General features: G+C 47.3%; 1 protein-coding gene across 4 annotated transcripts in view; it reads left to right on the forward strand.

Moving 5' to 3' along the window:
• Positions 1 to 26740, forward strand: part of ETV6 (ETS variant transcription factor 6) — a 222443-nt gene that overhangs the window by 66022 nt on the left and 129681 nt on the right. Inside the window, exon 2 of one of the 4 annotated variants that reach the window (XM_031444085.2) lies at positions 20948 to 21116. The exons of the other annotated variants lie outside the window; for them this stretch is intronic. The gene's annotated coding sequence lies outside the window, so the exon portion shown is untranslated. The remainder of the gene's footprint in view (positions 1 to 20947; positions 21117 to 26740) is intronic. 4 annotated transcript variants of the gene reach the window in all.

Consider the following 26740-nt stretch of genomic DNA (forward strand, 5'->3'; position numbering starts at 1 on the left):
CCTCCGTGGAGGTGCTAATGAACAGTGAAGTGGCCACAAAGGTGAGCTGCTCAGGGAGGAGAGGCAGAAGGCTTAGCGCCTCCACCCCCCCGGATGGTGGGTTTGAATCATTGAACTAACTCCTGAGAAAGGACCGACAGCCCCTGCAAAGTCAGAAGCTACATTAACACGTTAGAAGCAAAGCTTTCCTTTTCAGGTTCCATTTTCAATCAGTGGTAGATACTTCAGGACACTACTCACTGACGTTGGGGTGCTGTGAAGGAGTTAAACCATCCTCATCCCCTCCTCGCCTCTTCAAGTTGCAGGAGGGAATCAGAGAAGCCGAATCGACTTCTCTGAAAATAATGACTGTGGAGATTGCTCGTCCAAGCTCCAACCTTGGGCTACTCCCTAAACTGAGTGACAGGGATGACCCGTGTTTCGACCTTTGTGCAGACGAGGCCGGTCCTGGTGAGGGACAGGTATTTTATTATCTGCCTTAATTTAGCCACTGTGTGGAGAAGCACTGTAATATAATGAATGCCCGGGTGCTCGCACGTTGGTGTCACCCCAGTCACCGAGAGGGCTTTGAAAAACCATCTGTGGGGCCCTTCCCCTAGAGTTACTAATTTACGAGGCTTGGTTGGGACCAAGAATTTGCAAATCTAAAAAGTTCCCAGGTTCCAGGGACCGCATCTTGAGAACCACGGGAGTCACGGATAAGAGGTTGAGCTCTGGAGTCAGACGCCCGGTCTGACCCCCAACACCTCACCTGATGGCTGTGTGACTGGGCGGACAGAGCGGGCATCCTCTCTTGGTACCTACGTCTCCTCATTGGTACCGTGGGGGTACTGTTACCTCGTAGAGTTGGAGCATCAAGTGAAGTAGCACACGGTAAGCCCTTAGATTACTGCCTGCTGGAGGGGAAGTGTTCCGTGTAGAGCAGCATGATGCAGTTAGAGGTCCCTGTAATAACAATGAAGAGAATGGCCAACATTGACTGAGCACTCACTGTCTGCCAGAGACCGGCCAGCTGTTCACAAGTACTATCCCACTGGATACCCACAAGCCTCTTTTTCTATTATACCCCCCGTCCTACCCGCCTCCCATCCCCTCTTGCTCTTCATGATCAATGTGGTAACGACGTTAATAACATTCTGAAGACAAAAGCAAGTGCACGTTTGTTGTTCTAAAGCGTGCCCTCCCAGAATGTGGCTCTTTGAGCCCTTCCGCGGCTCGGCGTCCCAGCCTGGTACCAGGCACACAGCCGGAGTTTGGTGAACGTTTATTACACGAATCTCGTCATCCTGACACTTCAAACTGGATTTATCCATCAGGGTCCACTTCTGGTCCTTCATCCTGTCCTGCTTCTCTTTGACGGACGCATTGCTGAGTTTACCCTCTGTTCTTTCTCCCCTCCGAGGGCGGGCACCCTCACACCCAGGCCAGGTGAGCCCGCCAGCTGTCTGCCAAGCTCCCATCTCCCTGGCCGCTACCTGGACTACCTGTCAACAGCTATTAAACAGGTTCTCCCTGGGACAAGGCCAGGTGTCCTGGAGAGCCTCCAGGAAGCATGTGGGGAGCTGGTTGGGAAGAGTGGAACCCACACCCCTGAGGGTCCTGGGAGTGAGAACTGGCCATGGGAAGCCACCCTGTGCTCTCCGACCCAGCAGAGTTGGCGTTGGTCTGCGAAGCCCCCTCTCCTTCCTCCACCCATTTGCTGCGAGTCAGCCCAACTCTTGGGCTGGTGGGGAAGGTGGTTGTCAGGGGTCACCCGGCTACAGTCGGTTGAAACTCGCAACTAAACTGTGACTGCCTCCTGTTCACAAGCCGGTCAGCTGCCTGCGTCTCCAGTTACTCTCACAGCTCAAGTTTCCCCCAGGCAGGTCCTGATCCGGGTTGGTTTTGCACAGTTGATGTGGCCAGGGCTTAGGTGAGGTTTAAGATTTCTGTGTACAGCCTTCCTCGCCGGCAGCACCTGGAGAGGGAGCGTGTTCTGAGGGTCGGGAAGGAAGTTTCCTTCCACGCACACATGTCCGTGGCTCTTCGGTATTCAGAGCCCATTGCAGGGAGTGGATCGAGGCTGGTCAGCATTGGGGGAATGTATCCCCAGGTGGGAGAGAATCTGTAACCTATGTGATGTTTCAAGGGTCCGTTTTCTCATTGTTTCTCATTGCTTGACCCGTGGCTGGATGTCCCATAGACATTGCTGATGAGGCTGCTGTGTGCTGGGCACCCTGGTACCTGCTAAGAGGGGCTGGGGAGTGGGACACATGGTGGACCGGACCTGTCCTTTGGGAAGCCTTTATTTCTGCTCTGTGTATCAGTAGAGGGTTGAGTTGGTGCAGGAATGAAGGATTGGGGCAGGGGAACCTGAGAAAGAATGATGGCTTGGAGAAGTGGAAATAAAGTCTTCGCTGGGAAAATGGTTAAGACAGTTCACGAAGGTATTTGTAGTAGACATGTATCTAGATATGAGACTTGTCTGGCCGCGTGGTCCATGCACGAGACCTCGGCAGCCCTTCCCAAACTGCTTTTGCCCGGGCGCTTTGCATCAGCGCGAAGCTGCGTGGGGGAGACCGTCCTTACCATAAGTCACCAAGGTTTCAGGTGAACCTGGTCCTCCTGCCCTTGGGTTCCCCACCTTTCCATCTGCGGAGACTGGACGTTTATGACCGCACATTTCTTCTGTCCTGAACTGGCCACCCCCCACCTCTCTGCCCATTTTCCTCATCAGGTTCACCGTTGATCAGAGCACATCTTTTCTCCAGGAATCGGCAGAGAGCTTTTAAGACTTATATTTCTTTTTTTTTTTTTTTTTTTTAAACTCAACACCTAGTCTGGTGCTAAATACATATCATGCTGTGAATAGGTGTGGAAGGGATTGGTCAGAGTTCCAAGTCTGAGCTGCAGGAAAGTTCTTTTGTTTTGCCTTGTACGTTGCTTAACATGAGAAAAGGTACCGGGAAGGCTTGGCAGTCCTGAGAGTTTCTCTGGAGTGACATTTGCCTTAGTAAGTGTTGACCTATTTTGTAACAGTCCAGGATGGGGGTTTCCCTTTTACCTACGATTTCAACCAGGTGACGTGCGTTTAAAGTTCCATCCCAAAGGCAATATATATTTTTTTAAATTTCAGAGGAGGATTTGAAGACTGAATGACGGCTTCTTCCTCTTTGTCCCGTAAGACTCACATTTCTTCTCGTCTCTTAGCGTCTGGTATGCTGGGTGGTTTTGAGTGTTCATTGCCTTCCCGATGGCTCCCTTCAGCCGCCTCCAGGGTAGGCAGGAGTCGAGTCTTCCCATTTTTGTGTGCAGAGGATCCACAGTGCCGCTCGTCGGCACGTAGTGTGTGCTCAGGAAATGTTTATGGACTTGAGAAGTGGCCTCAAGAGAAATGCACTCGAGAAGTGATCAGATGGTTGGATAACTTGGCTCCTGAGGGTTCTTAAGGGCATTCCAAGTGGCAGAGGGGTATGCTTGGGAGAAGAGCTGGAGGGGCAGAGGGGAGAGCGGCTGGACCCGGAACCCACGGTAATTTCCCTCAGGAAACATGCCTGGGTGTTGCTGGATGTGGGGGAAATGATCCACGTGTTCAGGATCCCCGACCACAGGGTCATATTGGGCACTCAGCGTGCACACAGCTCACGTGGTGGATAGGAACAATTAAAAGCGATGTGATTCTTTACAAAGTGGGGAGATCGTAGGTAAACACATGCTAATTTAGAAGTACGAATCAGTTCAAGATTAAGCCCGTGAGCACCCAGGCTAGAGAGAGGAAGACAGACTCCTGCTGTGTGCCCGGCGTTGTGTAATACCGGGGTGGGAGTCCCCGCCCCCCACTCCACGACTTCGTTTAATCTGCCCAGCCTTCCAAAGTAGGCGTCTTTATCTCCACTTCACAGACAAGGAAACTGAGGTTCAGGGGCCAGATCACTTGTGCCAAGTCACACAGCTAGTAAATTTCAGTGCCAAGGTTCAAGCTTGCGATCAGATCAGGGGAGAGAGGTTACTCCGTGTTGTGGAGGTGGGTGGGAGGCAGGCTATGCATGGGCAGGGGGAGAAGGTCTACGAGGAGCCCTGCGGAGGCAGCCTGCCTGTGCATCTAAACAAACAGCACCTGCAGGACAATCTGCTGAATGTGGGGTTTGACTCCCAACAGGGAGCCTGGTATGGAAGGAACCTGGCGTGACACTGACTTGCACGCATCCCACAGGCTACGGGGGCTGTTTGTCCTCACGCACGAGCCCCCTGCATGGCTCTCAGAAGTACTTTTGTGACATGGGCACCCCATAAACCCATCTTTTTTTGGTAGAAGAGATAATTAGTTTTGTTTGTTTAGTGGAGGTACTGGGGATTGAACCCGGGACCTCTGCATGCTAAGCTCGCACTGAGCTGTACCCTCCTCCCCACAAACCTGTCTTTTTCTTTTCCATAAATCCATCGTTTAGGATCCTCTCCTCAAAAGGACACTGTTGCTGGGGGCATCCTGCCCTGTCTGTGGTGTCCAAGTTCCTCCTCCCTTTCCTCCATGTCACTTGAAGTCACTTAAGAGGAATAATAATCCTGAAAACTCAGAGAATAAATCAGAAATAAGAGGGACTAAGAAAATACAGCCTCCAGCCTACTTGGAGCTGGCTTTCCAGTTAACAAGCTTGATGAAAAGTGCGGGGAATAAACCTGATTTACATCATTAGGAAAAGCGAAGGAAGCGGGGTAGCAAATGGTCTGTCTCAGCAGCATCACACGCGTGGGGGTGAAGCCGGCGGGCCCCGCAGTCCACAGGAGTGCGGAGGGTGCTCCGACCAGGTGCCCCTCTGACACTCCGTGGGAGCGGACCCTCCACAAGCAGGTGCCTCTCTGCCCAGTTATGAGGCTCGGTGAGACATGACTCAGTAAATGGGGCTTCTGTAAAGGCTTCTCTTGCCCGTTGACTCTTTATTCAAGCTGGATGTTCGTTCAGCCCAGAAAAGCAAATTCAGGACGGGTGATACCCTGGCAAGCGCTAGTGTGTCTCACAAGAGAACAGTCTGCGCCTTGCAAGATTGGGTTCACGTACTTTGTGGTAAAAGAGGAGACGGGGTTAGTCTTGAGGCTACTTGGAGATGCCCTTCAAAGTTAAGATTATGACTCTAGTTTCACTGTTGAATTGGATCATAGACATTTCTAATTAAAGGAAATCATGTCAACGTATTGATTGCTTATTAAATATTTAAACCACTTTAAAAGGTTTTTTAAATGGAGTGTTTTAACAGAGTAACCAGCGACCTGCTCCTGACGTCGTCTTCAGCCCCACGCTTACCTAGTGGTTTCACAGTTGCTATCAATGCTTACTTACAATTTAATGTTCTACTTTTGGCATTGCTGAATATCGAAATAAGAATGTGTAGTACCGTACATCGGCGCTTTCGAGTTGACAGAACACCTTGGCACACGCTGTCCCTTACTTTTTGATGGCCCTGTGACATCCCACGGACCTGATCGGCAGCAGTTTAAGGTTCTGTTTCTAAACTGAGTTCTGCTCAAGTGTGGGAAGCCGCTGCAGTCGACATGAACTAGCTTTGGCCTTATCGCTGCTTCCCGCTCGGGCAGGTAAGAGCGGCTGAAGGAAGGAGCAGTTGCCAAATGGCCAGGTGTGCCAGTTCGTGGCCCAGAAGGGGCAGTTGTCGGTTGAACTTTGCCCGTGTTTTCCGGATTTTATCTGATCTCTGGGTGTGCTCATGAGTGCAGTCCTGTGGGTGGGCACATCAGGATCAAAGACCTGTTCGAAGGCTTTGTGCCTTTAACTGAAGACTCCTTCCGTCATCTTGGAGCAGGTGGGAGTGGGGTTGCAGACTGGTAGGTATGGTTTCATGCTTACTAACGGACTCCCCCCGGGTCTAAGAGGGGTGCCCTGTGGCAACCTGGACCATGAATAAAAAGGACATGTGACAGGAATAGCTAGTTTCCTTTCCTATTGGTGAGATTGCTCGTAGTTGGAGGATTTCTGGCCTTAACCTTGAGGCAGTCTCAACATGACTGACTCACACTGTGGGTTAGATAGTGGCCTTTGAACTCTTGGTTCATACAATCTTGACCTTGATTAGATACCATCTTGACCTCGGAAAGAACTGTGCCCTGGGCTGCTGTTTTATCAGGATTCTCCTCTCCACAAAATAACTGATGTCTTTCAAGATTTTTTTTTTTTTTTTTTGGACCTCACACACCTGAAGTTGAAGGTCATCTCCTTTGTTGTGAAAAAAATAATCATTTTTCCCTGTGATGTGCTGGATGTGAGGGTTAAGGTGGGAAGACTAGCTGTCCTGGGTTCTTTCCCTTGGGTTTGTTGTTTTCTTGTTTGTTTGTTTTTGCTGATTCACAAAGGCACTCAATTTCCCTCTCCTACTTTTTCTAGATTTGCAAACTAGAGAGGGGAGTTCCTGCACATTTATGTGCTAGTGGGGGATTTTCCCGTGCAAGTGAAAATGAATACTGATGCAACCACAAGACTTGCCACCAGCTTTGGGGGTGCGTTTTACTCCCTCTGGAGAGAGACCAGCAGTAATCACAGAAACAGAGCACTTGACTGTGACCTTATGTTTGACAGCTCTTCCCTTCCCATCCTTTAAAACACACTCCACCATTTAAGGATCCAGCAACAGGCCTTTGGCAAAGCCTGTGGCCTCCGTGTGCCTTTGGGATGGCGGTGAGAAAATTCTGTCCCTCTCTCCCTTCCTGATACCTTGGCATTTGCGAGGTGTCTGGAAACAAAAGTGGCAGGAAAGCAGCGTAACCTGCCTGACAAGACTTGTACAAACAGAGGAAGTCCAGTACGGCTCCTGGTCTGGAATTGCTGAACTCGAAGAGGCCTATTACAGTGCGTACAAAGGCTTAAGTCACTCGGGCCCCCGAGAGCTCCCAGGAGGCCCGCGTGGAGGCAGGACCCAGAGTCCTAGGGACTGAGGGTCCATCACAGCCCTAGGGGAGAGCTGAGTGCAATGATTGTGGACTCTTCGGTGAGACGGGGCGGTCACCTGGGCTGGCCAGGTTGCTGGTGGACACTGGACAGTGTCCTTCTCTGCTTCTAATGGCCCTGTCACTTCAGGTTCTCCAGACTCCATCCTGCAGGTGCAGACGGTGGTGTCGGCAACTGTCTCCCCTCAAGAACATGGGGGAAGTCATGCGCTTGGTTTGGTTACCCCCTTTTGCTTTGGAGGGTGCGACAGTCAGCCCGTTAGACTGGAAATGGAAGGAACGAGGTGCCCTCAGTGGGCTGCCATGCGTCCTTCCCTAGAAAATGACTTGTTCAAGCCATGCTTCGAGGAACTTAGAGACGGTGGAAGAACCCCTTTCCTGCGTGTGCGGAGAGGCAGCTTTAAGCCATTCTTGTGAGCAGGGGCCCACGGACGTGCTCCCCGGTGGAACCCCGCCTTGACTCCCTTCCTCTCCGCCCCCTTCTAGGCCGAGCGCCTCCTGTGCATTTGGTGACGCAGAAAAGGGGAAAGTGAGGTTGGCTTTGTGGCCCTGTTCTTTGTGTTTGGGAGGCCCTGCCTGGGAGAAGCGATTTTCACATGAGGTTTCAGGTTAGAGTGGCTCTCGTTCTCCAGAGAAACCAGGAATTAGTCCCCACACCGGTTTTTGGTCTTGAGGCTACCGTGATGAATACTCCTTATTCAGTACTCTATTCTCAGCACCTGTCACAGTGTTTCATGACAACAGAATTTTTTTTTTTTTAATGGAAAACACAACTAGATGGACGAATGAATGGGTGCTGCTTAAGTGCAAGTATTTATCTTTCTAATCTGGTGGTTTTCTACTTGCCCAAAATCACAGGTGGCGAGAACTGAGGATGCTTATGGAGAAAAATGAGGGCTCTTTGTTTCTCCACAGTATTTCTATCTGACAGCAAGAGCTGGCTACACGTTAGAGGTCTTTGGGGGTTTTGAAATTCCCCACTGTTATTCTTGAGAAGAGAGAATGATTTTTTTTTTTCTACCTTCTTGACCAATAAGGAAAAGCAAACTTTAGAAAAACATGGGACGGAACAGGAAGTGTTTAGGGGTTTAGTCATACTTGTTAGGTATGAAAAAGCCCCGTTGCCTTCTCATATTGTTTCTTTTATGGACTTAACACTTCCTACTTTGAGAATACCTTCCTCCCCAAGGGCTCAGAGCTCTTTGCAGTCATTAATCTTCATTCTTCTTCTTTTTGTAAAAAACTTGAAATGTTAACTGCCGTTTAGCTGGTGTCATACCAGCTAAAACGTCCAGCTTAATGCATTTTATCTGCCTGGGTCCATTAGCGCAGCTGAGGCTGTGGCTGTACTGAAGCCAGTAGGGGACCAATTTGTTCCGGTTTCTCTGGGACTTTCCTGGTTTTAACCCTGAAATCCCATATCCCAGGCATCCACTCAATCCCAGGTCAACCGGGATGGTCATCCAAGGTGACCAGGCAGGTGGCCCTGCATAAGGAGTCACCCTTCCTCCTCCAAGTCCTAACCTTCAACCCAGCCAGCTGTCTTAGAAATGACCTTGACGGTGGTATGCGAACAATGCAGTGCACACCTTGAATGCCACTCAGTAGAGGAAGATTCCAAGCACACAGCCGCGGAGTGAGGGAAATGTGAGATCGAGTAGGGATATATTTGTGTGTCTCCAAGGTAAAATTTCTGGTTTCTCTCTTTCTGTCTCTCTGTCTACCCTTTTCCTCTTTACGCCAGTATGTGGTAAGGAACGAAAACAAGAACTGGTCACTACCTGATTTCTGAAACAAGAAGTGTGACTGCAGATCCTTCTGTTGGCCTCAGATTTTTCATCTGAAAAATGAGGACGCTGGTCACGATTTCTCGGGCCCCTCCCTGCTCAAGTGTACTGTGAGGAAAGAAGCAGGAAGCAGAAAGCAGGAGAGGCTGGCGAAGAAAATGGACTGCATCTCCTTCAGGACAGTCTGCTCGCAGGAGCACAGTGTCCTTTAAGTGCAAGTCTTTCCACATGCTTAGGGCACTTCCATCCATCATATTCCACCCCATCTTCTGCCATCTCACACGGTGCTGTTTGAATGCGCTTTTTGTCGGTGCCAGGGAGAACGTGGATGGCTCTCCTGGTTCTCCCGACACAGACATCCCTGCCTTTTTCTGCCCCTGGAGGTCCTCGAACGACCCTCGCTACTAGGACGCCCTGACACGGGGCTAAATCGATTACCTCGAATGTCAGAATATGCTCTTTTCTATTTCAATTGCCCAACTCCAGGTTTGCAATCACCTTGTGAAACACCAGAACTTTCTAAAATAGTCTAATATTTTTTTTACTCTTCTTCCTGAGTCTATGGGGCCACTTTTCCTTTTGCCAAAGATCTTTGCTCCTCATTTGGGGGAGAAAATGTATAGAGTCTTGGCTTTGAAATCAGGCATACCTTGATTCAAACTCTAGCCCCATTTGTTGTGTGACATTGGAAAAGTGACTTCTCTAAGTTTGCTGACACTCGGTTTCTTCATTCATGGAACAGAAAGGTACCCCATCTTAAGTGTCTGGCACGTAGAAGGCACTGAATGTATTTGATTTACCTCCTTCTTTGTCCTCAGCTCTTTCCCCTTCACTGTGCTGCCTGACACATCACCTTGTTTCCATCCTGTCCCTTCTGTTTAATTTCAGAGGTTATAGACAAGATGTATGTTACAAGTAGAGGAGAGTGAAGCGCACAGTGAGTGGGTCCTGATTGTGCAAGTACACCAGGCCCTCCTCCTGACAACTCACATCAGGCTACACTGCCCCTGAGTGGTTATGGAACCAACTGGGGAAGCAGTCAGTTTCCTCAATGCAAGAAATGACATGTGCTCGTGATTAGAGCAAGGCAGGCACTTCCCACACCACCCACCCCATGCTCGATGGTACTGAAGACTTAGTCTGTAAACCCAGGGGCAGCTGACACTGGGCAATGGCCCCCTGCACTGATACTTGTAGAGACAGCAGAGAAACCTCTGCTCAGCAGACCACATGGTGCGCCCGCAGTAGCTACTCACATGCTAATCAAAAGAAGAAAGTCACGTCTTCTCTTTGGGCAATAGTGGGTAACAGTGTTGCAGAAAGAGCCTTGAAATCTCTCTCCTGGAGTATCTGCCCAATCCAGAGAGATGGATTATCTGCTCATCTCAGGACGTGCAGACCTGCCAGCAGCCACTTCAGCCTGTGGCAGCATCTTTATAGAAACTGAATCTTTTGATTTCCATTTTCCACTGTTGTTTTTCCTGCTAGAAAACAGGTGATTTGCAGAGGCACTTGAAGGTGACAAACTCTCTAATGGACAGTAGTGTTACATGACCACTGTGTCTTATCACACAGTCTTCCGTGTAATTATGTGATATCTTGAGCCTCCCCCAGAGATGGAGTCACCAAGCCATCTCAGAAATCACCATATCCGTATGCACATCCATCTGTACGTCCTGAAGGTTTACCACAGGTGTTCTGGTGATGGATATTCATTAAGCTTTTTATGCGCCAGGCCCTGTGCTGGGTTCTCATGTATTGTCTCCTTCACAGACTTTTGAGCTAGAACGAGCCAGCGCTGTCATTACCCCCACTATATAGGTGAAGAAACTGAGATGTGGGGAGTTGAAGTAACGTTGCAGAGTCACGAAGTATGTGCAGGAGCCAAGATTCAAAACATGCCTGAGTGTCTCCGAGCCATCGCTCTTACCACCACCCTGTCTGCTGAGAAATATTTTTAGAACTGAATGAAGAAATCTCAGGGAAAGGGAAGCCTGGTCCCTAGATTTTAACATCTTTTATGATAACAATACAAAACCTTCCGTCTCTTTAAAATGCCGTTGCGATGAGACTTTAAAGGGCCCATTCCTCACGTTCTACTGAAGAATGGGCAAGATGTCGTGGTCGTTGATGGCACGTGTCCCAAAGGTGGCCCCTTTTAGTGACAATAGTTCCCACTTCTGAGCCTTCTCCTCCCTTCCAGCTCCACGTGTACCAGCGTCTATTTGCTGCGTGGTCCACCCAGCCCTCCGTAGGCATTTGTAGGTCCCCCAACATTTGGCAACTTCTACTGAAAGTACCATCCCCCCAGCATCGGCACAGAGCGGGGGTCACTGACTGGATAAGCCTCTGCCTCCTTGAGGCCCGTGTGAGTGAGGGCTCGGGGAGGTGGTCTTTGGAGTCCTTCGTAGTGAGATCAGGCTTGGTGTGTCACCTAACGTGATTTCTAGAGTAGTGTGGGTGGAGTAGAAAGGGGTAGACCCTCACCAGCGCCCAGATGTCCATGTAAATGGGTCTCCTCTGGACTTTCAAAAGTAGTCGCTTAAAAGACAAAACATTTACTTGATTTGTACAGCTCTTGCTTGGTGTCAAGAAAGAAAGGACCTAGGTCTCACTGTCCATAGGCTCTGGGTTCAGAGACTGACTTATTAACATGATGCAAGTTGTGCAACGTTGCTGAACCCAACTTTTTGAGTCTTTAAAATGGGGATTTAAATGTCATACTTATTTGATTGAGGGGAAATTTAAGTGAAATGTTGTGTATGTCTGTCACATGAGGGTTGACAGTAAATGATACCTTCTTTTTCTTTCTCCTTATTTTTTTCCCCTCTAGACTTTAAGCTCCTTAAAGAAGATTTTTTTTTTACTGATCTCCGTATTTTTAGCACCTAGCAGTACCAGACATGTATCTGTTAAATCAAAGAAAAACCTTTCAGAAAGGTTTTCAGATCGTTTGTTTTTTTAATTGACGTATAGTCAGTTACAGTGTGTCCATTTCAGACCATTTGTTCATTCACTCACCAGTTATTAGTTGTGTATTTGCCGTGCATTGGGCACCGTGCTTGGGGTGACACAGTCCACAGCACCAATGTCATCTGTGTCCCCAGTTTCTTGTCATCTAGATGGGAGAGAAACGTGACACAGATAATTAGAGTAATGAACAACTTTGGTCCCTGAGGTGGGAATTGAATTTGGGAAATAGCTGAAGTCACTTGGTATCAAGTCCAGTGGGTAAGGTTTCCAAGCTATACTTGAAACTGTTTTTGGTCAGATACAAGAGATAGCAGTAAACTGTTACCTGTGGTTGGTTCTGGCATTCCTGAGAGGAGTGTCTCTAGAGTGTCTTTGAGGAATGATGGCAGCATTGGAGTAACTGTAAGCGCATTAGACAGTATGTGTGTGAGAGGCGGCGGAGCTGATGAGGTGGGGTGACTGGGGAAGGTGTTCCAGGAACTCGGAATGACCTGGAATACAGTCGAAAACAAGCCACGTTCACTGGGAAGAGGACAGGGAGCGTGTCCCCTGAAGGAGGAGCAGGGGAAGGGCAGTGCTAGCAACACATCCAAGATCTCTGTGTAGACAGCTGGGCTTAAAGCTTTGTCCAGAAGTCACTCGATGGCCCTCGGGGGAAACAGAGGACAAAAGATGAGTTTGTGTTGGCATCGAGAAAGGTGCTAGGTGAGATTATCTAATGAGGCTCATTCATTCATTTGGTAAATATGTACCGATCATGGCTGTGAGCCCACAGGCGCTGCTCTGGGTGCAAGGACAGCCAAAGCCCCCGCTCCAGCGAAGTTTATGCTAATGACAACCTTCCCTTCCAGGGTCATTGGGAGGGGCTGGGGCTCCAGTGTGATTTGGGGGTGTCTGAGAAGCAGGTGAAGGTGAGAGAGACCCACAGCCGTGGACGTGGACACAGGAAGATGGAAGTCCAAGCTCCAGCAAACCATCAACCTTGAAACAAGGAACTGTGCAGAGGGGAGGTGCAGATGCAAAGTCAAGGGCAAGGTCTGCTGAGGACGGCAGTGAGCACGAGCTGGGAGACTTGGCCTGGGCCACAACGACCAGACGCAGGACAGGGAGCCCCCCTGGGGGCCCCGCAGCTGAGTCCCTGGGTGGGGAGGGGCTGCTGAAGGCACTGGGCCAGGATGAGAGTTAAAAACCTACAGTCAATTATAAGAAGTTTTCAAAACACCTTTATTGAACTAAAAGGTGTTTGTTGACAGTGGCTTGAAATGAGTGGGATTTTTATTTACGTCTTAGGATTCTCAGGACCGTGTGGAGGTTCCGACCTGCTCAGTGTTGGTCCTATAATCTAGATGGAACCCACTCAGGACCAGCCTTGGAAATCAGACTGATGTATTTTTCTAGTCTGAATCAAGGAGAATACTGCCCGTTCTTCTGTTTCCCACCATCTAACATCTAATGTTCATGTATAAAAGGTTATAACGCATATTCATCATTGTTAGCTCTGGATGAAGGGCGTGGATGTGGGAATCGGCATTAGTCTTTGAACCTTGGTCTGAAAGAAATGGAAACCACTGTGTGAGAATAATAATGTTGTGGTTTGCATGGCCTTTTTTTTAACCTATTTTAATTCCATTGATCTACACAAAACCTCATCAGTCAGTGAGCACAGTTGTCTCCATTTTATAGCTTAGGAAACTGAGACTCCAGTCTGCCCTCCCCTCTTTTGGCAGTTTTTGTAGTTTTAGAGGGAAGACTCAGTGCGGGGGAAATATGCATTGTTTCTTCGGAGTCGTACTTGGGTTTTTTTCTAGTCTTGGAAGTAGGGGAAAGCAGGTAAGGATGGCTAGCCTTGGTCAAAGAATAAATACTAGTTGCTTAAAACCTGTAAGGTTAGTCTTGGTAAGAGGCTGAGTGTATGGGGCGAGGGGATGTGTCTTATCAAAGGTCTTTATGGAACGTTCTTCCGTTGAAGAAGGTCCTTCGGGTGAAGTGTCAGTCACAGCCTAGGGAGCCTCGTTCCTTTCCGACAGCCGCTGCGCCTGCTGCGTGGAGTCGGGTCAGACAGGTGAGGGCAGGTCAGACCCAGGCTCCTCAGTCCCCAGGGATGTTGAATCATGTCTTTATTCCACGTAGAGCTTTCCTTCTGCTTTAATTTTCTCCTAATTAGGTGCATCTTTCCTCTGATGGGGGTGCAGTATCTTTTGAGAAGACTACACCTCTGTTTTATGGTTTGAAATTCTGGATGGTCGAAGTAATTAGTGTTAAACCAAGTGCCCCAGACCTTTAGGACTTGCCGTTGGATTGTATTTCTGGGCCTCTCCTAAGGACTGTGGCCAAGCTTGGGAATGATCCAAATGAGAAAAGATTGCAGTGCACAGTGATAATTCGTATTGGGGAGGAGAGCTGAAACTCTGCAGAGTAGCGTCCTGAACGAACTTGTTTTTCAGCTCCCAGGGAAATTGGTTAGGTCGTTAAAGGGAGGAAGAGAGACACATATTGATGGAGAAGAAGAAAGTGAAAGATTTGACATGATGGAGCCTAAGCTTCTCTGTGTTCTTCCTGCTGAGTGCCGTCGTCTCTGAGTACAGGGGCAGGAGGTACCTCTAGCCCCGTTGTCCTTCTCTGTAAATGGCTCTCAGTCTGGAGGACTCTCATGACTGACTGTTGCACTTGGAGAAATGAAGGAAAAGAAACATGGGTCATCTGTAGCCATTGTCTGTCCAGAGTTTAGGATACTTCTGAAGGATGTGGGATGACATCCCACCTCGTGCCTCCACTCATCCCTGTGTGGTGCTCACGGCCCCTGGATTTAACCTGCGGGGTGTGGTGTGGTCACCGGCAGCTAATGTGAGGCTCGTGAAGTGAGTGAGGGCAGTAGAGAAACTGAATTCTTAACCTATTTCATTTTAATTAGAAAATGTACTAGATTCAGTTATTAAAAATCTTTTAAAATATGTTCAGAACAGCTTGGGTATGGGCATTCACCTTTTCAACTGTAAATTTTGTGAAATCTATTAGACAGATGAGGGTAGAGCTCAGTGGTTAGAGCGCATGCTTAGCATGCACAAGGTCCTAGATTCAATCCCTAGTACCTCCATAAAAAAATTGAATTAAAAGTCAAAAAAAAAAGACAGTGAAAATTTAGTGTCTGATTTAGACTGTAATGGAAATTATGCAGTAAATTTAATATGAAAAAGAAGTAATATATCTCAACAACTTTATATATTGATTATACGTTGAAAGAATAGTTTGGATATGTTGGGTTAAATGTAGTATATTATTTAAATTCATTTTGTCTTTTTTCCTATGGCAACTAGAAAATGTTAAACTATACCTGTGGCTTGCATTCTATTTCTGTCCAACAGTGCTAGTCTAGATAATGCCTTGTAGAATCCACTGGAAATATGATTAGGACTTTCTAGGGGAAGTTGCTAGACTTCAAAAGCTGGAGACACATTTTCCCAATTGTGTTACTATGGTATTTTATATTTGGGTTTATGACAACTGAAGCTTGGAAAATAGGTTTTAATAAGAGTAAGTAAATTGAGAAGATAGCTTTGTCTGTGTTCATCAGAATGATTTTCAAATGCCTTTTCATCCACTCAGAAACCACTGATTCTCATGAAAACAAAGCATTATATACGACATCCGTGCCTTGTCCACTTGTGTCTGCTCAGTTCTTCATCCTTTCTTCAGGCAGAAATCCCGGTGATTGTCAGCATCAACTTGATTAGCTTGTGGCAAGGGATATAAAATAATACAACAAAAGAGGAATCGCATGGCATTAAAGGAAACACTAGCTCTCGTCTAGTGCCTGTGTCAAACCTACAAGCTCCAAGTGAATTTCAGAGCCCCTATTTCAGCTTTTGGGTTAAACGTTCCAGATCTTCCTGTCGGTTTCGGTTGTTGGCGGCTCCGCGTTAGAACTGTTGATGCCACTGGTGGGGCTCGACCGGTGATGCTGCAGCGCGCCTTGACAGCTTAGCTTGCAAGTTGCTTCCTCAAGATGCAAAGAGACTCACTACCCACTCTAGCACTTTCAACACCTGAGTGAGTTTCAGAGGATAAAGCTTCATGCCCCAGTTCTATCCCTGTTTTAGAATTGCATTTTGCTCAGAGGAAGAAGAGATAAAATACTAATAATATCAAGATGCTTGGAAATTGTTGAAATTTTTGTTTTATTGGAAGGACTTAGGTTTCCAGTGGCTTTTTTGGAGAATGTTTTTACCAAGGAATGAATAAATGGATCAGCCAGGTTCTTAAGTGAGCTCCCCTCCCCTTAAGGGTCACTTTAGACACAGACTTTATCCTGATGATCAAGAGTGTACAGAACACTGTGGCAGAAGGCAACTCGGGAGAAAGATGACATCTTTGGGTTTAGGACCGGTAGCTCCCTCCAGAGCAGTTAAGGGATCCGTTCAAGAGTCTTGTTAACTCTTCCACCTCCTTTCCTACATCTGCCAAGTGGGTTTTGTGCTGGTTCTGGGGATGTGATTCCTAGGGGTGTTAGGAAGACACAGCAGCATGGAATGGCGGGGCTGTCAACGATCTTGGTAAAGACCTCAGCAGGCTCAAGGTTTCCACTAGTTTAGGGTTCTAAGATTTTATTAAGAAGTCACCTGCTTGGAGGTCAAGACATTTCTCCAGATTGTAAAGACCTCATTACTAGTAGCAAGGTTGCTTTGGGGAACAGAGGTGTCCCACTCATCCACTTTGACAGCCATCGTGGAGGACGTGCACCCCACCTTGGGAAAAGAGACTCCCCAGACTCCAAGCTACTGGATGTGGGTTCATTCTTGCACAGAAGAAGGGTCGTCTGGGGCCTGAGCACATGAAGGCAGAGAGACCCTTCTAGGGGTGAGGGGCAGGGGGTGGGAGGGAGGGCGGGCTGGAAGCAGAACGGGTTTTCCTCCCCCCTTGCTCCTCCATCATAACCCTTGCATTGCTCCCACTGCTCACTTCAAGTATAGCCAGTGCTAAGAATGCAGCCTCCATGTGGGGCTGCAGATAATGAGGCTGGGCGGCCTCCCGGGGATGGAGGGGAGAGGAGGGGAACTCCAGAGGCAGTTGGGAAGGAAGAGGAACCACCGCAGACACACCTGTCTGGGGCGGTTGTGCATATGTGGGTCAGGGAGTCATCATTCAGGAACTTCCCGTATTACACCGCTAATCTCTGCTTTAGGGTTAAAGGCAGAACAACAGCAGTTTACTCAGGAGGGAAGGCCCATTAGCAAATAGGTTAATAAGGTTTCTGAAAAACTAAGGGAAAAGATGATCATTTAACCTGTGTCTTGATTCAAGATAGTGATTCTCAGTGTATTGGAATCCCTGAAGAGCTTTCAAAGTATTGATACCTGGCTGATTTACTTGGATACTGGGATTTTTTTTTTTTTTCCTTAAAGCTTCTTTAGATGATTTTGATGTGCAGCCAAGATTCAGAATATCTGAATGAAAATGTGTGTTTCCCAGATCGTTAGCTGACCCTGAGTCCCTGAAGTATACGGGAAATCAAACGTGCTTTTCATGTACTGTTGAACACAGTAGTTCTAATGAAGGCACAGGGTCTTAAAATAAACGATTAAGTAGTGTTAACAGGGCTACCAGAGTGCACGCATGTTTCTTTATTATTTCAAGCTGCTTAATATTCTGTTAATCACTGTTGTCGTCATGAACGCACATGCCATGCTTGTCAATTTCACGCTCATTCCTGTCATTAAGTTTTCAGAATGCTACTCGTCTGCAGGTGGCATTTTTCATAGTACTGTTCACCTTGTCAGCAGAACTTGTTCTTAGTCACTGCTGCAGCTGTCTCCTTTAAAAAAAAAAAAAAAAAAAAAACTCCCTGGTCTTTCTAACCATGACCACAGTGAAAGGGGAGATGCCTTTTCTGAGTTCCTGTAAGGAGTTGTGTGTCTAAGAATCAGGGAATTTCTATGGTTTTTGACGAAGTGTAAACGAAATTACTTGCCAAGATGGTTATTCCTTCTGCAAAAGTTCTTCTAAAAGAGGAGATGCAGGTGTGTGACTCTTAATTAATGTTCAAGGTTGTTCCTAGGTTACTTCTTAGGGTTACAGAGGCTGCAGGGTTGGGGTAGGGGGTGCAGAGAAGATAAATTCTGCCCTAGTTCCTCAGTCAGTTGGTCACAGAGTGAGGCCTTTGTCCATCTTGTCTTGTGGGTTTGATTATGTTAATTAGCCATTTCTACAACATAAAGACAGGTTTAATTCTTCAGGCATACATAAAACATAGTGCTTTATTTGGGGCTTTTCAAATCTCTCATCATCACCATGCCTTGCATTTACAGAGAGCCTTTGTTTCCAGAAACGCACACTATGTCATAAATTTCACCTCACTTATCTTTCACACCACACGATGTGATCGTGAAGGTTGGGTATTGGAATGCCAGCTTCTCAGACAGCAAACTCTGAGGAGATGTTGACTTCTTTTAGGTTGCCTTTTAAGTGTCGTGTTCGTACAGGGTTTTGCTGAAAATTATTTTGGTAGTCAACATTTTCCAGAGAGAGAAATCTTTTCCAGGCCTAATTGGCACTTGTTACTCTCAGTCTAGTTTACAGGGCTTTTTCTATTTCTGTTTCTTTCTCAGCCTGAGGCAACCTAGGAATTATCTGATATGTGTGGAACAAGAGAATTTGTTCATTTTGACCCTGGGAGCGGTTGTAACCCGGCCTTCTTTCTTACTGATAGAGGCGTGTGGGATGTGGTGTCTCCTGGCTTATTGGAAATGGACTGTGCTCTCTCAGGACCTGTGGGACTACATGCAAACATCACTGAGGCTGCCGTTTTAGTGACTTGCTTCAGCATGTCTCTGGATCACCCCTATTTGAACTCAAGTGCAAATCTTGCTCTGGTCTCCTGTCTTTAAAACTTCATGCTTCTTAGGAGGCATATGGTCCATTTAAGCAGTAGACACTTTATAAAGATACATCACAGGGCAAAAAAATCTTTTCCGTTTTGAAGGAGGTCTGAGTAACCACCCCCGGCAACCAGCTGAGGGTGTGAGTTTAAGCCGTAGCTTCTCTTTCTCTCTCTCTTCCTTTTCTAAGGCTTCCAGATATAGTCATTCAAGAAAGAAATGAAGACGAGCTAAGCCCAGAGTGAGGCTGTAACAGAGGAAAGCTGCTTGGGGAGTGGGGAGAAGGTTTACGAGGCACCAGGAGGCAGGTGGAAAGGGAGGGAGGAGGAAGAGATGGTTAATGTACAGGTGCGAAGCATCCCTTTGGGGCGTCCTCTGCCTCCCGGCTCTGCAGAAGCCTGACCCTCATCCTTCCCTCTGCCCAGATCTTATGGTCCCCTGAGTCCCTCGGATCTCGCACCCAGAGGCACCGTGATTGCAGTGGGAGAGCAGCCACGTGGCAGGTAGAACATGCCTGGAAGGTATCTCTCCTTTGGGGGCAGAAATTGAGATGCGCTCTCTAATGGCTCTAATGGCGCCCTTGATACAACTGAATAGTAACTCTCTCAGTTCATTCCTCGTTAGCCCCAGGCAGGGACACTGCGGATTGGCTAACTGTAATAGCCACATCATTAAAGGGAATAGCATTAATGGAGGAGAAAGCAGCTGATTAGATCCAAACTTGCCCACCCTTTGCTGTGCCCAGGACACGAGCGGCTCTTCATTTTAAGTACCTGTTTCTTCTGCTGTTAGAATTAGTTAGGAAGAAGGGATTCAGTGACCTTCTTTCAGAAGGGTGATGGAAAGCTTACAAGGCATTTGTGGATAAATCTGAGAGCAAGACTGTATTTTTCCCAGAGGTGACACCAGCTGCTTCTGTATAAAGTCACACCTCCTTTCTTATACTGATATGACCCACTATATCAGTAGGACGTGTGCTTTCGAGGGGTTCCCAGGAGTGGTGGTGTGTGTTGCCAAGCTTACCTGATCTCCACCTTGAGGGAAAGCAGTCATCTACACCATGCAGGGATTAAGGGTGTAACCTAGGCCACAGAGTGCATGCATTTAATTTTCCCACCCAGGTCTAAAGCCCGTGACCTTGCCCACGTCAGCACTGGGTCCCAGCCAGATGAGCTGAGCATCCTTCAAGCACAGACACCCCCCACCCCGCCCCCCATGGAAACCACAACCTGGTATGAAAAGGAATCACAGCTTGAGATTCTCTTTACTATTTATGTCAGAAATATTTAAGAAATTCAGAAGAAAAAAAGAAAGAAATTCATAGCCTCTCTGGGTTGGAAAGGATCTTAATTAAAATATTTTTAAATTACAACAATAAAGAAATCTATTTGAGTTTCTTGCTTGTCTTCAGAAGAGTTGCTCCAAGTTGTGCTTTTTCGGATTGTATTGGGTGGAACCCTCAGATCGTGTCGGCAGACCCGGGGCACTGACTGATGGAGGAGAGGACTGTGGTCTTCATTTTTGTTCGGCTCTGTTCTGCTCTGACTGTAACTGATAAGCGTTGACTTGCCGGGAGATACCAGCTCATGTAGAAGCAGCATCTTGGAGTTAGTTACAAGACACCGTGAGTTCCTTCCCGGCGCAGGAGCCCTTCAGCCTCACCTTAAATCGACTTTAGGAGGCACAATGAGCCAGACACATTCCTAGTGCACAGGTGTCTGGGGCCGGTCCTGCCCTCCGAGGTGCTGCCGAGAAGCCTTAACACTTCCTGACACTGGCCCTTCCGTATTTGAAGACATCTTTGAGAATCCTTTAAATCACCTGCCCCCACAGGCCACGTGCATCCTTGGTGCCTCCATCACCCACTCCTCGCTTAGGAGAAGGGCAGTGTGCATCTTCAGACAGTCGGAGGAGCCTTGTTGGATGGCGGCCACTGTGACTTCTGGAGGCAGCCTCGCTCCTTCTGGGGACAGAGGTGTGCACACCAACAGACACCGACTAGCCGTGGATGGGCCTTCCCTCCTCACGGCCCCCCGGGGTCTTGGCAGTACATGCAGATTTGCTGCTCTTGGATAAACAGAAAGGCGTTGAGTAAGGGAAATGGTTTCTGTGGTTGTTGAAGAAAATGTTAGAGACAAAAAAGAACATAGTTTTGCTCAAAATTCCCTCGGATGAGATTACTGTGCAAGGTGAAGTCCTCATACGCACAGGCGGTCCCTAAATGCCCCGACGGTGCTGCTGACTGCGCCCCGCGGGCCCGCTGGGCCCCCGGCTGGATTCTGGCGGCTCCCCCTGCTCAGGGTCGTGCCTGAGCTTCCCTCGTAGGTTGCATTTAGTCCCCTTTCTTCAGCGAAACGCGCTTACTTCTTCCTTCTGTGTTCCCAGTAGGAGAAGCAACAGGCTTAAAGTCGGCACCCTGGCTTAGGGGCCTCTGTTGAGTGACCAGTGATCAGGAACCTGCTGGAATTCTGTGAGGGGTGAGGGCGCAAAGCGATGAAATATTCCAAAGCTGCCACTGTTCTTACAAGTTTGAGCTGACCTCGTGGGATGCCCCGTAAGTTGTGAATCCTCTGTTGCCTGGCTGGCCCTACTTGCATGTAGTTTCTTATTTCTCTTTTTGCTAGCCGTGCCGTCTCCTGGGCTTAACCCTGGTAATCTTCAGACCCAGGGTCCCCCTGTGGATAGGGAGTAATGATGCCTTTCTCGCAGGCTTGTTGTGAGTCTGAAATAAAAAAGTCTTCGTGGGAAGTGCATCCCACGCGCTCCCTTAATGCCCTCCTTCCCTGCCTCTTGCAGTGACTGTATTTGTCAACCAAGATTGGGGCATGTGTTCTGAGGACTGTGTTTATGTATGAGGACCCAGATGTGTTTATGGGTAAACTGAGACGGAGTTTTGAATATGGGGGCCCTCTTGGAAATTCTAGGACTTTCGGTGGCAGAATTGGCAACACTGGTATAGGCCTCGGCTCCTGGGAGACGCTTAGTGGTGCTGAAATATTTCATAACCATCACAGGAAGAGCAAAACCGTAATGACCGTTTATGGCAACGCTTGACTGCAAGGCCTGTTGCTAATGCATCTTTCTATTCATCCAGTTGTGCATAGATAACTTAGTTCTGGGCGAAAGATTTAAGGTGCTTTGACTTAAATGTATCTTTTTGATCTGTTTGACGGACACCGTATGCTGTCTTCTGATTCTAGGATATAGCAGGCTGGGAAGGGGAGGAAAGGACTGTCTCTTTCAGTTCTAAGTATGTAGGACCCTGCACGGTTCAGGTCCTGAACCCATCTTCTTCACTGTCCAAAGCGAGAGTCCTCCTTGGACAGGTGAAGCCAGGCTCCTAGGAAGATGCCCATGTCAGCGGGAGTGTCGTCTTTGGGGTCCAGCCCCCCAGGGCTGATGGGCATCTGGGTAACCAAGGGAGGGAGCTCTAGAGACCAGGAGTGTAATTCCTACCCATCCCACCTTTCACACGGTACTCCCCCCCCTCCCCAATTACTGCAAGCGTGTTAAAGGCCAAAAACCAGTCGGGGTATAAAACTCTAATGACTCAGCACCCGGAGGGGAGCCGGACACTGAGAGGAAAGCCAGCTTGGGCTGCTGGTTTAGACGTCTTCTGGAGCCTCTGTAGGATGGAAGGATAGCGTAACAGCTTCACTGCTGTGATTTGGTGGGTCTGGTTTTCTGCTTCAGAATTCTTATTTGATTTCCTCAGACTCTGAGGGACACTGTTCTCACCCCAGATCCTAAAGGACACTGTTTCTTTCTGGAGAGATGCCAGAATCGTCCTGGACCATGGCTGTGTGTACAGTTTAGAAAAGTTTAAGGTGATCTTGCTGCATTTGGGGTTCATAAATCTCTTCAATGTAGTTTTTCAAGCAAAAGAAATGGACACTGAGATGTGTGTTAGTTTAGGTTCTTGGGTCCATGACACCAAAAACTAGAAAACTGTGCAGCTCAGAACGCAGCCTTGTTCAGTCTTGTGGGGGTGCGTTGCTTTCGCTTGTTAAAGAAAGCTTATTTACTGAGAGCCAAAGCCACCACCTTGAATTATTTTGCAGCTTGAAGAGTGTATTTAAATAATTGCGTGTTCAGACTTCAGTTTAGTATGTCTTGCTAAATAGCTTTCTATCTGAGAGATGTCTTCTGTTCAGTCCACAGAGGATGGCTGTGGTACCCACAGCAGCTTTCCCGGGCAGCTTTCCTAAAAACCTGCAGGGTGGAAAAGAGATCTTTCCCTCAAAATATCAAATATCACCAGCACAACCGCTGTATCTCTGGTACCTGCTGTTTCCTGTCTTGTCTGAGTTGCTGGTTTGGTGAAGTGACACATAAGTACAGCAGAATGAAAGGGGCACCTGTAGCATTTTTCCCATAGTGCCTTGGGAAATGGTCCACGGGCACCGCTGGAAATGGTGCTCTTTGTCTTCAAGACTATGCAGGCTTCAGAAACCACCACTGGGGTAATCTTGGCATTCATAGTGGGGATGGGGGCTATTTCTGGAAAAAGGTCCAGAATCAAAGGCATCTCAGCTTTACAGATGAGGAATCTTTCAAGCTACCCGTAAACCTTCTTTCTTTTTCCAAGTACAGTTGTCCCTCAGTATCTGTGGGGGATTGGTTCCAGGACCCCTGAGGATACCCAAATCCACGGATTCTTAAGTCCCTTATATAAAATATTGTCGTTTTTGCATATAATTTATGCACATCCTCCCATGTACTTTAAATCACCTCAAGATTACTTATAGTACCTAATACAATGTAAATGATATGTAAATAGTTGCCAGCACGTGGCAAATTCAAGTTTTGCTTTTTGGAACTTTCTTAAGTTGTTTTTTCCCTCCCCCTGCCCAATGTTTTTAACCTGTGGTTGGTTGAATCCCCAGATATGGGGGGTGTACTATGCAACCAAACTGTATTTCTGTTTTTCTCAATTCCCAAAATGCTTTATCTTGATTTCCAGAAGGTTCATATGTAATGAGCAATCAGCTCTTAAGTGTCTCAGCCCTTCAGCTTTTTCAGTTATTAATGGCGTGAAAACAAATGCATAAATGTGCTAGGGGGATACCCATGATTTATAGACGCGCCAAGTTGAATAATTTGGAAAAGGAAAGACATTTTTTGGATAGGAATGTTCAGTGTTTAACTCTTCTCGTCCGTAAGATGCAGCCATGGGGCGAGGCTTAGGGGGAGGAAACACTGCTCTCCTCCTGAATGTGAAACGTACAAGCTTGGTCCACGCAACAGTCACAGGTTCTAAGCGGCCGGTTTAAAAACGAGCAGAATTGGATGGGTACCTTCTGACCCCTTCACGGTCAGGGAACGGTGAGGAGAGGGAATATTTCCACAGCGTGCTTGCAGCAACCCTCCTCCATATTCCATTTAATTTTTTTTTAAGCTTTCTATACTGGTTAGTAACATTTACATTTCATCCTTTGCCTAAAACTATTTTTAGCATATTTTCTCTTTTCAGAGCTTGGTGCTGCTCTTCCAACCACCCCCTCCCCTTCTCAGAGGTACTACAGCTGGCCCTAGAAGTGTCCGTGCCTCCTTTTGTTCCACTGGTTGGTTTGATAGGTTGTGTCTGCACATTTAAGAGCAGCGTATTTTACTTTTTCAGCATCTAAACAATAATGGAACTACATCACAGCATTTTTAAGTCCCATCATTGACCTCTGCCATCAGTGTACCCCCCCCCCCGAACAACACTTGAATGCATTAATACCACTGTCTGCAGCATTTTAATTTAATTAGAGCAGTGGTTATAATCCTCTTGGAGAAATCGTTATTCCTCTCTGTAATGTTAAAATAAAACACCTCTGGTCTTCATCTGACTGACAGTTTGCTCTAGAAGTGAATGAGCTTAAACGGGTACCCCCCTTCCCTTTCCAGGGGTTGGACAAGAGGAGCATCTGTGAGAATAAAGACGTTTCCTTTACTCGGGGGAATTGGATGTTAGTCTCTTTCTGCCTCCTTGTCTGGATGTGTCCATTGGAGGTAGTGATATGTTCATATCATACTTCTGACTGCTGAGAGTCTGCCGATTGTGTCACGGTGGAGGTTAAGGACATGCATGGTTAGAAGAATAGATTTTAAAATGAGGACCACGTGAATCGCCCTAGAGATTAACAAAAAGAGAGACAAAGGAGACAAGCCTGTGGTGTGGGATTCCCTCGGAAAGGAGCCCCCACACTGGGCCACATCCTTTCTGGGGTCCCCGGAGTGCTCTGCTGACCACTGAATCAGGATCACAGTAGGTATGAAATGGCCCCTAGCAAATTGCTTGAGGCCCTCGGAGCACTTTTTGCTTTTCCCCCTCTTGGTCAGGGTCCCCTCTGTTACTGACAAAGCTCTTCACTGAACGTTGGAGAAGAGCTTCCCACCCCAAGCGTGCGACGTCGCAATGTTGCTGAGTGGAAACCATCACCAAGAGCGTTCAAGGCTCACAATCGCTCAGTCTTGCGCCTTCTTCTTACAGGTTTCATCATGAAACAGCGGTATTGTCTTCATCTAGAATTGTTTGGACGTGGGGGGGTGGGTGGCAGAAAATCCAAGGGCAGGCACCCAAGTATGCTATTTCTGGGTAAGGACAGGGAACCACGCACAAAAGCAGCCACACAGCAGGCTGCTTCCCAAGAAATTACAGTGGAATGAAGGTACAGCACAGTGACAATTTAGCAAGTCAGAATATAGACGTTTTAAAGGTGATCCCTAGCTTGACTCTTTATCAGCTGGCTGGGGGTCTGTTTCCCAAGAAATAAAGTGCAGTCCGCCTTGAGGACTGGGTTCCCCCAGCTTGTCCCTGATGGAGTTGGTGAAGGTGAGGGAGCTAAGATCAGGTGACCGCTCCCTCCCAGGGACACGTTACAGGATCTCGGAAGTTTCTCCTTGCTCTAAGAGAAAGTCACCATCTTAAGAAATGCCATCCTTTTTTTTTTTTTTTTGTCTTGCACTCATGCCATGCCGTTTGAAAACTCTCTGGCTGCACCGTATTTTCTTCATCAACAGTTTCACTTCTGCAAAAACCCTAACAAAACAGAAGGCTATTTCTGGGAATAAAGTTAACGGTAGATAAGATATCTAGACGTATATTGGGAAGGGGCAGTGGGGAGGGTTATATTTGAGGGTTGAAGTGTATGGAGAATTTGTTCAACTAGAAAAAACAGACTCTGTTTCAAATGTTTAAAAAGCCTGTCTCACCCTGAAAACCCCCTAAACAGATTTGGTATGTTTCCCATATGTGTGTTTATGCCTTTGCCTTTTTCACCTCAAAAACCCCAAACCAAACACCGAAAATGTAACTCATCCTTGAGTTAAAGTTGCTCAAAATATGTGTGAGGTTTGGTCAAGTTCAAGAAAAGTGAAGTTGAAGGTTTTGCCTCTGGGTGACCTTTCACAGGGCATCTTGATGGATCCAGAAATAAAATCAAGGGTGTGTGCATCTGCCCTTAGTTAAGAAACTCACCAGGAAACTTTAGGATGTATGTTTAAAGAGAAATAGCCCAAATTGCCCTACTTGCTGGGGAGGATGCCTCAGGGAAGGTATAGCAATTCCATTCGGAAATTAGAGAAATCCATATACATACATTTAAAATAGAAACTTCCTACCACAACCGCCAAACTTTCCAGGTTATGAGCAAAAGACAAGCTTCAGTTTGGTGACAGGGCTGGGGGACCCCCCTGCTTCCCTTTGCATATTTGATGGAGTATAAAATGTTAGCGAGCTCTTTCCAAAATGTAAACACCCTCTTCACTTTATTTTAATCTGTGATTTTTCTTTTGCTCATGATTTTTGTTTTCATGATAGCATCTCACTGATCTCCCCCCTCCCCCCCCAATTTATGTTTGGACCGTGTGCGTCTCACTTTACTCTGCCCAGTTAATCCACAGTAACTAACAAGTTATGTTTATGTATGGACTGCAAGTCAAACTAGTTGATATGTGGGTCTAGGATGCAAATTGCTGCTGAGCACAATAGCTGGGGTTTTTGTTGTTGTTGTTTTTGCCATTATTTGCCGTGTTTTAACTTAAAACTAATAATAAGCCTTCCCATCCCATCCGGTTGTTTTCATTGGTCTAACAAATGCTGCCTGTTTAAGTCTAAGCCGGGAATGTGCCGACTCCTTCCTCTGCCTCTCCCTGTCAGCTAAATAAGTATCTTCACTTAAACAGTACTTC

This window comes from Camelus dromedarius, chromosome 25 (assembly GCF_036321535.1).
Source record: "Camelus dromedarius isolate mCamDro1 chromosome 25, mCamDro1.pat, whole genome shotgun sequence".
NCBI classification, from domain to species: Eukaryota; Metazoa; Chordata; class Mammalia; order Artiodactyla; family Camelidae; genus Camelus; species Camelus dromedarius.